Source organism: Sarcophilus harrisii, chromosome 4 (assembly GCF_902635505.1).
Source record: "Sarcophilus harrisii chromosome 4, mSarHar1.11, whole genome shotgun sequence".
Lineage (NCBI taxonomy): Eukaryota > Metazoa > Chordata > Mammalia > Dasyuromorphia > Dasyuridae > Sarcophilus > Sarcophilus harrisii.
The window spans coordinates 454,392,402-454,405,926 of NC_045429.1; the positions used below are offsets into that span (position 1 = coordinate 454,392,402).

Below are 13,525 nucleotides of genomic sequence, written 5' to 3' on the forward strand. Positions count from 1 at the left end.
GGAAACTTTTAGATGTGGTTTCGTGAATATGATACATTAATTAGTATTTGTGTAAAAGGATAAATGTGCAGTGTGTAAGAACTTTAAATTATTATGCTAGAAAAAGAAAGTGACATATCCTTCTGTGGAAAAAAATTAACCCTTCCTTATTAAAAATGCATAACTATGCCTATTGTACGAAAAAGAAAGTTCCAAAGGATGATACAAGATAATTTTATTAACTTTTAACATTTAAAAAAATTTTCCATAGATTTATTAAACATTATTTTTGTATACATTTGATGTGATGTCATATATATGTAGCTAATCTATTGATCTCTCCTTTTTGTCTATTAGTTAATTTTTTTGCGCTTTTATTTAAAGTTTTTAGTTTCAAATTCTATTTCTTCTCCTCCCCACCATGGTAATCCATCAGATATAAGTTATACATGTTGCAATTATGTAAAACATTTCCATATTAATGATTTTGTACAAGAAATAATGTCTCTAATACCATTTCTCCTCAGGAAATCTAATCCTTTTCTGATGCTGAAACACTGAATGATGTCAAGGTCTTTGGTGGAGAGAACAGGAAAGGATAACGATAAATGTTGAAAACTGGAACATTAATACATTGTAGCTGGAGTTGTGAATTGATCCAATCATTCCTGAGAGCAATCTGGAACTATGCCCAAAGGGCTATCAAACTGTGCATTTCCTTTGACCCAGCAGTGTTTCTACTGGGCCTGTATCCCAAAGAAATCATAAAAGAGGGAAAGGGACCCAGTGTGCAAAAATGTTTATGACACCCTTTTCGTAGTGGCCAGAAACTGGAAAATGAATGGATGCCCATCAACTGAAAAATGGCTGAATAAGTTGTGGTATATGAATATTATGGAATATTATTGTTCTGTAAGAAATGACCAGCAGGATGATTCAGAAAGGCCTGGAGAGATTTACAGGAACTGATCTTAAGTGAAATGAGCAGAACCAGGAGATCATTATACACAGCAACAGCAAGATTATGTGATAGATTTGGCTCTTTTCAACAATGAGATGATTCAGGCAATTTTAATAGACTTGTGATGGAGAGAGCCATCTGCATCTAGAAAAAGGACATTAGGAACCCAATGTGGATCACAACATAGTATTTTTACCTTTTTTATTGCTGTTTGCTTGCTTTTTTTCTTTCTCACTCTTTTCCTTTTTGATTTGAATTTTCTTGTGCAGCATGATAAATGTGGAAATATTTATATAGAAGAATTGCACATGTTTATTAACATATATTGGATTATTTGCTGTCTATGGGGAGAAGGGGGGGTGAAAAATTTGGAACACAGGTTTTGTAAGGATGAATGTTGGAAATTATCTTTTTAGGCATTTTGAAAATAAAAAAAGCTTTTATTAAAAAGAAGTCTTTGCCAGATCACATGTCCAGAAGAAATGCTTCCCAGGGTGATGGTTGGAGGGGCTGGACTGGAAATAGGACCAGTGGTGTGGGAGATGTTGCTGCTTCTGGAGCTCTTGGGCTTCCTAGCTCATCTGTAGCAGAAGTGCTGATGAGGAAGGTAGAGCACGGAGTGCTGGGAAATGTTTAACAAACAATTCTTTGAAAAGGCAGGACCCACTTTTATATGTAATCTTCATTATTAGTATGTTCTTTATCATTTTCTTAATTTTAGGCAATCAGCACAAAACACTAAATCGAGCCCGGATTTGTAATATTTACTGATGGTGTCAAGTTTCACATTGAAAATGTAACAATCTCTTCTTCCCTAGCTGGTCAGAGTATCTCTGTTGACCTTGATCCTTCTCTATAGTGATTACTCCTCTCCATGATAACTTTGGGGATGGGCTAGAAAGAAGGCTGCTGGTGTGAGGTTACTGTTATTCTGAAGGGTTTTGTGAGTTCAAGGGCCTGGATTATCTCCATTAGGACAAAAGAAAGGCGATGGTTAAGGTAATAGTGATTTGACTTGCCTGGTTCCTAAAAACGTATGAGTGGGGCGGGGGGGGGTCTGTATCTCCCAAACTTTCGGGGGAGGGGAAAAATGAAATGGTCATATGGTGAAGGTGACCCCTTGGATACTTCCCTGGTCCCTCTCAAAATAAAAAGAATATTCGTGCTAGTCATTAGTGGGCTCTTTGTGATGAATTTCTGGGAAGACAGGGAAGTGAGGTCCGTAGGATGGGAGGGCATGCTGGGATTGCTTCTACAGTATCCCAACTGATGGCATCATGGATCCATGGGAGGATCTCAGTCATAGCAGTAATCTGTTATTGTTCTCACAGTGTAGACAGTTTCCAGTGCACTGTTTAAGAATTCCCATAGAGATCTAGATTTGTTTTTAAATCATCTCATTATCATTATTTGCTCTTAATTCTAGGTAGCAGGGGAGTGAATAGTGAGGAAGATCTGGGTGTGAGTCACACTGAATGTGTGATCCTAGGAAAGATCCATCACCTCTCTGGGCCTCAAGAGACTCTCCAAATCTAGAAGTCGTAGAGTCAGTGTCATTTGGAATAAAAGAATGAGTGAAAAGTTTTAATCAAAAGCTAATAGGGAATAGATTTTGTGCTAAGCACTGGAGGCACAAACGTAAAGAGCTTGCATTCTAATGGGGGAAACAACACAAAAAGAGGAATGGGGACCAGGAAGAGGCATTTTGGTTTGGAAAGGTCCAGGATTGGCTGTTGTTATTCAATCACTTTTTTAATGTGTCTAGTTCTTGGGGACCCCATTTTCTTGGCAAAGATACTGGAGTGGTTTGCCATTTCCTTCTCTAGCTCTTTTGACAAATGAGGAAACTGAGGCAAACATGGTTAAGTGACTTGTTCAGGGTCATTCAGCTGGTAAGTTTCTGAAGCCACATTTGAACTCAGGTCCTCCTGATTCCAGGGAAAGCACGCTATCCATTGTGCCATCTACCTGCTCTAACAAAAATCCTTGTGCTCAAAGAGCTTATGTTTAATGGAGGAACACCACATATGGATGGCTAGGAAGGGGCATCTGGATTTGGAAAGGTATAGGACTACAGTTTTAGAACTGGAAAGTTTGGAAGGTACAGGACTGGCTCTAGAACTGGAAAGTTTAGAAGATATAGGACTATAGTTCTAGAATTAGAAAGTTTGGGAGATACAGACTGTGGCTCTAGAATTGGAAAGGTTGGAAGGTACGGGACTATAGTTATAGAATTAGAGTTTAAAAGCTATATATTGTGGCTCTAGAACTAGAAAATTTGGAAGATACAGAACTGTGGTTCTAGAATTGGAAAGTTTAGAAGGTTTAGATTGTAACTCTAGAATTAGAAAGTTAGGAAGGTACAGAGCTATAGTTCTGTTTGTAAGGTACAAGACTGTGATTCTAAAACTGAATAGAAGGTACAGGACTGTGACTCTAGAATTAGAAAGTTTGGAAAACTTGGGTTGGAACCCAGCTTCTAACATTTAGTAGAGTCACTGGCAGCATGATGACTTTTCTTCCTGGCACTAGAAATTAATTCTAGAATATAGTGCTAGAATTGAAAAAGCAGGGGTTTACTCACTGGGACTTTCCCACACAAATGAAATCACAATCCCAGTTTCCACAGAAGAGAGGCATTCTGGTTCCTGGACCTGGGGTCAAGAAGACTTGAGTTAGAACCCGGCTTCTAACATTTAGTAGAGTAGCTGGCTGCATGATGACTTTACTTCCTGGAGCTTCCGGCAATGCTTTAAGACATTTACCTGCCAAATTATAATGGTAACGTCTGTATAGGGAATTCCCAAAATGGAGAAATCAGATTCTCCATCAGCTGCTCCTGGAGAAGCCAGCCCTTCATTTAAAACTATGAGTCGACCGACATTAACAAACAGGAAACAATCAGTCCTGACATGGGAGGTGTTTCAGAATCTGCGGGCTGTGTGCAGGCTGATTAGAAGAAAAGAGATACAAAAGGAGAAGCAAGGACATAGATGAATGCAGAGGGAGTCTGAATTTCCTGACTTAAATCTTTTTCTCTCCGGTCAGCTGAGGAGGTCAGTACCACAAATGTGGGGCAGCAACGTAGCTCAGTAGATAAAGCTAGGAGCCCAGAGAGAAGATGACCTGGATTCAAATTTGACCTCAGACATTTAGTATGTGACTCTAGACAAGTCACCTCACTCCATTTGCTTCAGTTTCGTCATCAGTCAAATGAGCTGGAGAAAAGAAATAGCAAATCCCTTCTTATATCTTTGTCAAGAAAACCCCAAATAGGGTCACAAAGAGTCAAACACAACTGAAAAATGACAATTTTTTTCTTTCCACAAATCACTTCACTCCATTTGCCTCAGTTTCCTCATCTATCAAATGAGCTGGAGAACAAAACAGCAAATCCCCTCCAATAGCTTTGTCAAGAAAACCCCAAATGAAGTCACAAAGAGTCAGTTACAACTGAAAAATGACAATTTTCTCTTCCTACTACAAAAGTGTCAGGGAGCATAATGGCTTTGGGTACATCCCATATAAGCTATTATATACAAAATAAATGAATAAAGCATTTATTAAGCTCTTACTAAGTACAAAGCAGTATGCTAAGTACGGGGCAGGTAAATAGAAAAATAAGACATGATCCATTACTATGATTTTGATATTATATGGCATTAGGAACAGGTAATAGGCAACTTTTCCCATTAGGAAATAAACTCATTGTGAATAGGGATCTTTTCATTCTCTGTACTTGTATCTCCGGGCCCCATATTCCTTTTTTCTTATTACACAGTAATAGTACATTCATGTACAACTTGTTTAGTCATTCCCCAATGAATGGATATATACATATATTTATACATATATGCATATAGAGGAACATGTATATATATAAAATATATGTAATATATTATATATATATATATATATATATACTGTTGTTATTCACTCATAGAGCTGTGTCCAATTTTTCTTGTCCTTGTTGACCATAGCTTACCAATGCTGTCCATGAGGTTTTTCTTGGCAAAGCTGCTTCTCCAGTGGATTGAGGCAAACAGGGTTAAGTGACTCGCCCAGGGTCACATAGCTTGTAGTGTCTAAGGCTGGATTTGAACTCAGGTTTTCTTGACTTCAGGTCTAGAGATCTAGCTATTGTCCCATATATGTAATAGAGCACGCCAGAAGAATTTTTATAGCAGCAGCTTTTGGAATATTAAAAGAATTAGAAATAAATATATCTGCATATACACACATATAAATAATATGTAGTTATGTGCACATATACATCTAGAGATACACGTGTATATATATATATATGGACACATAGATTTTATTTCCACTTCTTTTATATTATAAAAACGGCCTCTACAAAAGTTCTTCTCTTACAATAATTAGCTTGTTTTTAAGCCTCTGGGAAACGTGTAATGGCCTCTCAGGTCCACCTGGTTCTCTTCCCTGGCTTTGGGGAATTTCTTCTATAGGAAAAGTTCTGAGTTCAAACACAACTGATCCAAGTCCCAATTGAGTAGAACAGCCAATACTTCCCCGGAGCTTGGGCCCTCTGCCTAATCTTGCATCTATATTTCTCTCTAGATAGCTCTGATTGAGGCAAAATTTGGTTTACAGGAACATTTGAATAATGAAACAGCAGATTATATTATAGTATCTGTGGGCAGGGATCCGCAGGGAAAGTTGGGGAAAAAACTAACCTTTTCTTGGGATTTCTCTCCGCCTGAGAGGACTTTCTTCTTTGAGAAAGCCCATGGTCCTCCTCCAAATCTCCCCTTTCAGCCCCAACTCTGGCCTTCCTTGGCTCCACGCTCACCTTCAGTTCTCCAATACAGACGAGTTTACTTCTGGGATAGCGTCTTGGTTTCATAGAAATGGTTAGATCTTGCCCTGGTCGCTCTCCCTTCTGCCTTCCTCCTCTTTGTTGGACTCGATCACTTCTGGATGATAGAAGGCAAAGGTTGTTATTCAGAGTCTGTATTTACCAATGCCCGTGCCAGTGCCAGTGCCATTCCCCTGGGGCGTGTCCCTCTGCCCACTGTTGCTGGAGCTTACTCCACAGTCTCACTTTTTCTAGGATTTGTACCCGGGGGCCATCTCCCTGTTCTCTGATGGCCAGACCTAGCAATGCCCCATGTCCTGTGGCCTAAGTCTTCCCTCCTGGGCAGGGCTGAGCATTGCTATGGGTCACTTCTCCCTAAGCTAATGCCCAATGGGAAAGGCCAATTGCCGAGAACCAGAGAAGAGAGTCCTGATTTGAGAAAGCTATCTCTCCTTTAAAATGACTTAAACTGGGGCTATTTCCCCCAACCCCAACCCTACCGAGCTGACTGGGATGTATCTGGCACGTTTGTTCTCGTCCCTAATTCTAGAAAGAACTCAGGGCTCCTGAAGAGAATCGAGCATGTCTTTTAAATGCCTCCTCCTGAGCCCGTTCCTCAATGGTTCCAGCCAAGTCCATGTGACAAAATTCTCCAGAGCCTCTGAAATGTCACATAGAGAGTCCCCAGCAGTAGCTGGAGCGCAGGTCCTAGAAAACTGCCAAATCACGGGCGCTGCACAAAGAGAACCCAGACCTCCCCCAGATGATGGGGGAGAAAGAAACGGCATCTAACATAACATATGCCAATTTATACCATGTTTTATCTTCAGGGTACTATTAAAAGTGTGAAGCACATTTATATTTGTCTGTTACTGCAAAATACAGCAGATAGTTTCTTTCTAATTCCCCCAGGGTAACTTGGGAGATGACTCAAGGCATTTGGCCAACCCCAACAGAAATGCAGAGGGTTCCTCAGAGCCTGGAATCAGAGTCCAGCTGCCATGTGGGCAGATCCAGGCAGGAAGGAGTTGCCAGTGAGGGCTGGCTAAGTTCTGCTCGTAGGAAGGGGGACCCATTACTTCTGGAGGGCACCCATTCCTTCTTCCAACTTACCTGTGAGGCAATTTGTCCCAACGTCAGCCTCCTTTTGGGCCTTTATAGCTTCCATCCACTGCTTCTCCCGCTGACCCAAATACAAGTCCTCCATGTGCCCGAGCACAGACACCCCAGTGCCTTCTTTGCGCCAGCCTTCCCCAGCCAGTCCATGCCAAGCTGCTGCCATCCTCAGCTCTCTGGGGAGCAGGCCTGATTCTGGCCAGTGAGACTGGAACTAAAAGAGACGCTTACAGGTACCAGCAGTTAACAAAAAGAAGCTTATGTAGCCATAGCATGGAAAGGATACCCAGCAAGAACACGGCGGTGATTCAGCCAAGCTGAGCTTCCCTTCCTCTGTGTTGGCCAAGTGGATATACTAGTCAGCTCTGAGGGGCAGCAGCTCCTGCCCCCCGGGCTGGCTTGGTAGTTCTGTAGGCCACCAGCAAGCTCCTTCAATACCTCCAGGCCAATGGTTTCCACACCATTTAAAGAAAATTCATCTAACCTCAGTGACAGCTATCACTCCTGCCACAGTGCAAACTCTCCAGGGGGAGATATTTCTGAACAATCCTGTCAGATATGGAAGTCTGGAAGTGGAAGCGAGGGGCAAGAACTTTGCCAACTCCTTCTCCTGGCTTTTCATATTAGGGTTTCTGAAAGCAGGAGCATCTAAACATTGGAGAGGGTGCAAGGGAGGAACTTCTGGAGACAATCAGATTTGAATGAGGACTGGGAAATGGAGAGATGTGAGAAGCCCCTTTCAGCTCTAACTTGTGATTCTAACTTAGGAAGAAATCAGTGATGTTTGTGAACATCCATCATTCTCTGTGTTCATATAGAGCAAGTTTAAGTTTGAAGGGTTATCAATACTCCTCTCTGATTTCTTTCTGGCTCTTGCCAAATTGTTTTGGGCTCCCATGTGAACGTTCGTCTTCCAAGAGGAAGTGAAGTTTGCCATATGCACAGAAAGGCCTTGGACGTGAACCCGTAACCTCAGTGGTTCTTAACCCGAGGTCCATGAATTAAAAAAAAAAATCTGATAACTGTATTTTAATATATTTTGTTTCCATTGTAATCCTGTGTATTTTAGTTTATGCTTTTAAAAACCCGATTCTGAGCAGAGATCCATGGAAGCTTCACCAGACTTCTGCCAAAGGTGTCAGTGACACAAAAAAATGTCCAAAATACGCTTCCATAGAGTAGAGAAAGCTTTCGGCTCTGGTTGGTCCTGCTTCTTCTAGGTACCTGTGTATGGTTGCTCTGGCCTTGAATTTCACCCTGGGGCTGAGGTCCTTTGTGTAGGGAAGAGGACTTAAGATTGCCAGTGAATCCAAGTCACACATGCTTCTGCTCCTTCAAGGGCCCACATGGTCTCTTTAGATTTATGGTGATACTGTAGGGCTTCCTGCCAACCTTCAGGTGAAGAACTCTGGGTCATTAGAACTGACTCTTTCTCCCTTGGACCTACACAACCCTCATGACTCACACTGACTCACTAAAGGGTGAGATACTGGTTTGATCCTCCATATAGTGGCTCTTCTCCTGTAGTTCATCACCTGAATCAGCAATTCATTGGCTTGGTCCCAGAATTCCTCAATGCTTTCCTGCTGCTCTTTCTACCTTAGTCCCAACCATCTCTCTTTTTCATAGAGATCTCGCTAGATCGTCCAGTTCTGGTCCATATTAGTCTATACCTTTTCTAGTTCTTTTGTTCCTCTAGACCCACAGCACCATTTCAGGGTAGAGTCCGCATCGGTCTCTTCTTCCATCACCCCCCAGCACCTCCTCAGGAGGTTTTTCCAGTGCTGGGTAAAACCATCCATATCTCTTTCATTCTCCTTCCTCACTCTTATCACTATTCTAGGCCATGACCACTGGGTAAGGCTTGACAGAAACCTCCAGAACCACAGAGAACAGGCAGGGCTGGGGAAGTGGCCAGTGAACTATTTCCACGTGGTGACCTTATTCAGTTATCAACTCTAAGCAATTAATTTTCAGGTCTCTACATCCTTCAATCTCTCCCTTGACCAGCAGTCTCACATCTCCAATTCTGCCTTATTAGGGCTCTCAAATCGGTATCCTGGAGTCATCTTAAACTCAACACGTCCAAAATTAAATTCATTAACTTCCCCCCTAAATACTTCCCTTTTTTTTCTATTGAGGGCACCACCATTTTACCAGTCACCAAGATCCCAACCTAGGTATCACCATCAGCTTTTCCTTTTCTCTCATCTTCTGTATTCAATCAGTGACCAAGTGCTGTAGGATCTCCCTTTGAAACATCTCTTTTATATTCCTCTTTCTCTACTCTATCCTCACTCTAAGGCAAGCTTTCGTGACTTCCTACATGGACTGTTATAAGAACCTGCTAGTTGATCCAGTCTCTTCCCGTTCCAATCAATCCTCCATTCAGAAGTCAGATTCATCTTCCTAAAATATACCTTTAAACATGTCACCCTTCCCTAAAATTCAATGGTTCCCTATTGCTTTCAGGATTAAATCTCAAATCTTAAAGCCCTTTCACTCTCGATAGCCTTCTTATACTCCCCTCACCCCCAGGTACTCCTTGTTAGAGTATCACTGGCTTTTTGCTGTTGCTCCCACTAGATGTTCCATCTTCTGACTTCTGACTGGTTCTCTCCCGTGACTGGAGCTCTCTTCCTCCTCATTGCTGCCCCTTGGCTTCCTTCAAGTCCCAGGTAAAACCTCAGCTTTTACAAGAAAACTTTCTCAAGCTCCTACTGCTGGAGCCTTCCCTCTACTGAGTCTCCTATACACGGAAGAGCCAACTGAGTCTCCTATACATGGAAGAGCCAACTCATCTTTCCCGTACACGCGTATGCAACTATGGCACGTAACTGTTTGCATGTTGCCTCTCCCATTAGAATGTGAACAGGGACTTGAGAACAAGGACTGGTAATTTTATTTTGTGAAGAGGCCGTTCTTAGTGTACCTAGCATAGTACAGGTCCTGGAGCATATGAGGTGCTTAATAATTGCTTATTGACTTGTCTGGAGACAATAGCGAAGCATTTGAGAAAGCATAGTTAAGTGACCGAGTCTAGAAGGAGGAGGAGATTTTAAGAACTGAGTCAAGATGGTGCTCACTTGGAGAGAGACAAGATGTCCCTCCGGCAGGACAAAGTTGTTTCTGCTCAGACAGTGCTGTATCCTGGTGATTACGGGAACTGTATCTAGGAACTGGCTAGAGGGGACACAGGGGGATGACTAAGTTAGGAGAAGCTCTTGGACTAAATTGGCCCCAAAGGTTCTCATTAGAATGTTGACGTAGAGATGCCTTTACCTTTGTTGTCTCCCCGGTGGGAAGTCCAGCCCTTCCTCTATATAGGGCAAAAGAACAGGGGAGAAAAATGAGGGAAGGGAAAAGAGGGGAGGTCAAAAAGGGGGGAAGGGAGAGAAGGCTAGGAGGTCTTGAAGAAGGTTCATGTGGTTATCCTGAATAAAAGGCTTTGTAAATTTTGAAGTAATATAGAAATATGAAATATCATCATCATCCTTTTATGATTTCTGTTCCATAAATTTATAAAGGAGTATTGTTAAATCAAAAGGCAGGATTTCTCATCTTCTACTTTTAATCTTGTGTATCTCTAAAAGCCCACAGTTTCCCTCTCCTCCAGCCAATCCAAGATAGGTGCTTTGCCCTGGGAGCAATCCTGCCCCTTAATTTACCTGCCTTTGATGTTTCTTCTTTCTACGATGGACCTAATTCTTTTCATCCTTTTTCTCTTTCTGAACACCCCAAAGTTTCATCCAATCTCACCCACCCCATCCACTGCGCCCTCTGGAAAGCTCCAGGCAACAAACTTCCTTTCATCCTAAATCTTTTCCTCTTCCATTCCTTCCATCTCCCAGCTCTTACTGAAACCTAGTTCCTTCTTAACGACACGATCTTAAATTGTGTCCCCCTTAATACTGACTGCATCTTCACTCCTTCTTGGCTCACTGGGTGAGGAGGGAGAATTGGAATTGCTCCCTTTTTTGGCTGCTTCCAGCTTCTCCCACTTCTCCCATGACTCAGTAACTTTTCTTCCTTGGAGGTTCATGTTATTCACATCTATGAGCCAATTAAAATCCTGGTTGCTATTGTCTGCAGACCCCCAGCTCAAATCCCTTGCATCCTCCGTGAATTCAATACCTGGTTTACCATTTTTCTCTCTTCCCCAGCTCCTACCCCCACACTGGGGAACTTCAACATAGAGTGATTCTTCCTAACCACTCAGTCCCTCAACCTCAACTCCCACAAGCTATTCCTTCACCCCATATCAGTCACACAAAAAATGGGCCTGGCCTTGAGCTTGCCATACACTCTATGTTCATGTTCAAGGATTCTGAAATCCTCTTATCCAACGATAGTCCATTGGCTTTTCATCTGTCCCTCTGCCTTCCCTTATATAATCCTGCTCTTCATCCTCACCATGACCCCTGACCCTTCAGTTCTCTCCCAGGCCATCTCTCCTGAACCAGCTGCACTAGTTACTTTCTCTCCTCCCCATCTCATGATGGTTCCTTGGTGAACCATTTCCATTCCACACTGTCCTCTTGTCCGGAATCCCTAGCCCCCTTTTATCATCTTGCCAATTAGACGGAGCCTTGGCTCACCCCCATCCCTCCTCCCCCACACCTGTGCTGCCAAACAATAGTGGAGAAAACCACACAACCGTTCCAATTGGGTTCACCATAAATTTATGGGACACCATCTAACCTGGGCCCTCACCGCTGCTAGGCGATCTTATGAAACTTCCTTTATTAACTCATCCTTCCTTCTGCACAGCAACACTTCCACATCTTTTCCTCTCTCCAGATCTCCTGTGGCTTTCCCTTTTAACACTTGTTTTTTTTTAAATGTTGAGGTCCAAATTCTATTCTCTCCTCCCTCCCCCTGCCCGAGATGATAAGTAGTCTAATATAGGTTATACATGTGTAACCATAGAAAACAGATTTTCTTATTAGTCATTTTGTGGAAGAAAAATCAAACCAAAAACAAGGAAAGACAGACAGAGAAAAGGGGATAAATAGTATTCTTTAGTCTGCATTCAGGCTCCATCAGTTTTTTTCCTGCAAATAGCACTTTCCCTTAGGAAATGGCCTTGGGTCATTTCATTGCTGAGAAAAGGCAGGCCATTCCTCGGCGATACTGTGTTGCTTGCTATGACTGTGTATACTGTCCTCCCAGTTCATGTCACTTTACATCAGTTCATATAAGTCTTCCCAGGATTTTCTTTTTTTGGTTATTTTCGATTTTTTTATTATAGCTTTTTATTGACAGGACCCATGCCTGGGTCATTCTTCAACATTGTCCCTTGCTTTGATCACTTCTGCTCCAACTTTTCCCTCCTCCTCCCCAGCCCCCAAGTGGCAGGCAGCCCCGCCCGTGCTAATCATGTCTCAGTGTATCTCAAACAGTCTGTGCGCGCACCTCGGTGCGGCCCTCTCCTCGCACGAGAAAAGTCGGACCCAGAAGCTGAAAATGGCCTGTCCCAGCATTTTCTGACCTCGCCCTGCTTGTCCGCTCAGCCGTAGCGACAGCTTCTGTAGCCCCCGGGGACGGGGTGCCCCCGCTCTTCAGTTCTCTGCCTCCAGAAAGCGCCGCTGCAGACGTACCCCGCCCGCCGCTGGCCCCTCCCGGAGGCCGCAAGCGGGCCCATCTGGGTGTGCGTGTACAGTCGGGCGGGCGCGCGTCCCAGGACGGGAGGAGGCACCGCTTGTCTCTCTCACGGGGGGAGGGGGTGTTTGTCGGCAACAGCCATTTATGAATCCGTAGGCAAGACTCTAGGCCCGCATTAGCGCGTGGGGGCGGGGTGGGGCAATCTGCTGGGAAATGCGAGGGGGCGGATGAAGGTGATGATGATGATGGCGAGGGCGTTTGTGAAGCGCCCCTCCCGGCCCGGAGCTTCACAAGCCGGGCCTCGGGCGGCCCCCTCGCTATTGACCCCATTCACAGACGGAGTGGCTGAGCCCCCGCTGCCGGGGCCCTCGCCCCCTCCCGCTGGCCGCCTCACGGCGCGCGCCCCAGGGCCGGCCAGCCCCCCTCCCCGACATCGGCAGCGGCTCTTAGACCCCCGGCCCGAAAGCGGATTAAGCGAAGATAAAGGGCCCAGGCCCGCGGCGGGCGCGGCCTCCTCTGTCCCGGGAAGGGCCACGGGCTCCTGGCCCGCCCCCCCCGGAAGGGGTTCGCCCCTCCTGGCCCAGGTGAGCCGCCCCTGGCGGGCAGCCAGGAAGCGCAGGGGACGGGGAGGACGGCTCCGGGCGCCACCCAGAGAGGCTTCCCGGAGGAGGCGGCGCCCGCGCCGGCTCTGGAAGGGAGCCCGGGCCCCACGAGTTCCAGGCGAAGAGAACGCGCGGCCCGGCCGCCCCGGCTGAGGCCGCCAGCCCGAGGCTGCTTGGCCAGAACCGGTGCGTGTAAGGAAGTGATGCGCGCGGGGACGGGAAGAGGGAGCCCAGGGCATCCCAAGGGCGATAGGGAGCCACGGAGCTTCCGGAGCTGCGGAGTCACCGCCAAATCGCCGGGGGGGAGCTGGGGGGGAGAGCGGGAGGGGGCTGCCCACGCCGAAGTCCAGCACTTTGGGGTTTAGGGCAGGAGTGTCCCGCTTCAAGATTGCTCACACCACAGCAACAGCCGGCCCTCCTCCCCCTCCCCAGAGAGCAGGGGAG

At 44.9% G+C, this 13,525-nt stretch overlaps 1 protein-coding gene and 1 long non-coding RNA gene across 3 annotated transcripts in view; one reads left to right on the forward strand and one right to left on the reverse strand.

Annotated features, from left to right (window-relative positions):
* Window positions 1-1,361: 1,361 nt before the first annotated feature.
* LOC116423790 lies at window positions 1,362-5,874 on the reverse strand. The gene is made up of 3 exons (XR_004234312.1): window positions 5,638-5,874; window positions 3,525-3,594; window positions 1,362-1,562 (listed from the first exon to the last, which is right to left on the reverse strand). It is a non-coding gene; the product is annotated as an uncharacterized LOC116423790 (long non-coding RNA).
* Window positions 5,875-13,085: 7,211 nt separating this feature from the next.
* The window catches only part of ABCC5 (ATP binding cassette subfamily C member 5), a 50,672-nt gene continuing 50,232 nt past the window's right edge, over window positions 13,086-13,525 (forward strand). For both annotated transcript variants that reach the window (XM_031968123.1, XM_031968124.1), the window contains exon 1: window positions 13,086-13,267. The gene's annotated coding sequence lies outside the window, so the exon portion shown is untranslated. The remainder of the gene's footprint in view (window positions 13,268-13,525) is intronic.